The sequence below is a fragment of the Pteropus alecto genome, unplaced genomic scaffold, assembly GCF_000325575.1.
Source record: "Pteropus alecto unplaced genomic scaffold, ASM32557v1 scaffold14, whole genome shotgun sequence".
NCBI lineage: Eukaryota > Metazoa > Chordata > Mammalia > Chiroptera > Pteropodidae > Pteropus > Pteropus alecto.
Window position 1 is genome coordinate 16,110,838 of NW_006436810.1, and position 2,414 is coordinate 16,113,251.

Here is a 2,414-nt window from a genome sequence, read left to right on the forward strand (position 1 = left end):
GCTTCTCTAGGTGGGGGTGAACCAGGACATACAAGCACACGCTTTTTCGTACTCATTTATTCTTCACTCAAAAAGCAATATTCTTATTAAAACCACACAACAGAACTTGTGGCTGCCGAATGCGAAGGCAAAGTACAACTTAGAGGAAGCTGCAGGCAGCTGTACAGTGTGCTGCCTGTTACTACCGCGAGCTCTGTTTCCCCCACCACCAACACTAGTGCGGAGAGTTAGGGGGTGGAGGCCCAGGAACCTACCTTTTTAGAGTGTAGAATTCAGTGACTTTCAGCATATTCACCGATATGTGCAGCCAGCACCATAATTCACTTTAGGATATTTTCATCCCTCAAAAAGGCCCCTATGCCCCTTGGCATAACTTCCCTGTTCCCTGTCGCTGCCCCCAGCATCCCGGCCCCCAGCAACCACTAATCTGCTTGTAACGCATGCGGGTCTCCCCACAGTGCAAGCAATCAGGTAATTAATTAATAAGAAGCGTTTCTTTGGAAACAAAAACAAAGGTTAATGATTATAACAAGCTCTAGACTCCTGTTTTGAGTCCAGAGGGCAGTTGGACAGGAAGATTTTTACATGTTGGTCTCAAAGCGTCTTTAGATGGTGGAGTGAGAGTATTTGGATGAATTTCCTGGTTCATAGTTTAAATGACTCTGGTGCCATCACTGGGTGTGAACTTTGTGAGTGGCCCACACAGCAGCTGGTGAGAAGGTCGTCCCTGTATACGGTGATTGTGGCGATTTCTCTGAAGTTTATATAAAGCCCAGCTTCAGGCTGCAGGGCTTCGGGAAAAGGGCGGTCTTAGTTCGTGATGGTTCTAAGTCAGAGCAGTCAGATGTCGCAGACATTAGTTTGGAGAGTTGTAGCCAGATATTGGAGAGAACCAGAATTCAGGATCCAGTCCACTTTTCAGGTAGATATCAAACTCTCGACGACGATGAATAGGGCTAGGATCTGATGATGGCGTGCTGTGGTTTTTTATGGAAACATAACTTCCTTCTGCAGCCACCTCCATTTCTATCAAATGTAATCACAGTGACACTGATTTGTAAAGCAGGTCTAGTCTCGTTACACTTGGCCTGATCATTTACATAAGAGCAGTGAGAATAGTGATTGGTCATGTGTGTTCTTTTTAAGTCTGCTTTACCGAACTTTCAATGAGGCATCTCAGACCAGACTTTGCGAAGCCTCTCTAGACTAGGAAGCCAAGCCAAGGCCCCTTCATCAGGCTTCACCTGCGATGCTTCTGTATTTGAGTGAATTCCTCTCCCCTGGAGAGCCCTAATATGCCTTAGCGTTCCTGGGTCTGCAGAAAGTGACCATCCTTACTCGCCTGTAAGTCTGGGAACCCTGTATAAGCAAGGTACCAGGCTGGTTCTTTTAGGGGGCTTCATTGGCTTGATAAAGTCCGCTTTAGTGTCTTAAAACTGGCGGTAGCTGATTCTATGCACGTCATTCTGAAATATGGTGTCCCAGTCAGGGCTTTGCTGATATAACCAATGTTTTCATTATATGTCCTCACAGGAGAACAGGTTGTTATTTAAGATAGGCATTCGCCCCTACACAGGTGAACTATGTCGCCATGAAAATAAGAGCACTCGGTAAGAGTTTACAAATTCTGGAGGGATCAGGGAGAAAAGCGAATGTTTCAATTCTGCTTACAAAGGTATAATTTATCAGTTTACTGTACATTATAGATAGCTTAAAATAAAAACAGAAAAGGGATTTCCTTAAACCTGGAAAACAAAACATTAAAGAACCAGCGATATTTCCGACAAAAAGTCGTAAGGTTACAGTCTTCCTCATCAGTTCATTCAGACCCAGGTGCTTCTTGTTCTGCTTGATCTTGGGTTAGAAGTTTTGTGAGTTTATCGGCATTCTGGAGATCCTCTGCTCGGTCCAGCGCCATGGTCTCAGATATTCACCCGATATCACAATGGCGCATTCTTGCCGGGAGCCAATTGTAAATGTTTTCAGAGAAGAATCAGAGTCAAACAGTAACTGTCTGTGATGACAAAAGACTTAGAAATAGCCGTTGTCGAAGATATGGTGGGAGCTCATTTTTTAAAAAAATGTCTCAACCAACAAGGAAATTTTGTTATTTCTCAGGCATACAACATTTTAAGATAAAAATTGGAATTATGACTGATCACATGGACAGTAAGGACACTGCCAAATTTCTAGGAACTTTATACAATTTTTGGAAGACTCGTATTAGTAACATAGGCCCATATAAATATAATCTAAAGAAGGTTAAACATCACTTTTATTGGATGATGCTTCTCATGTAACTTAACATATCAAATAAGCCTAATTAATTTAATATCTTTTTATAAATCTTTGAAATTTTCCAGGAGACTTCGGGAAAAATCCCAAAGTTGGTTCCAGGTCAAAAAGACTTCATT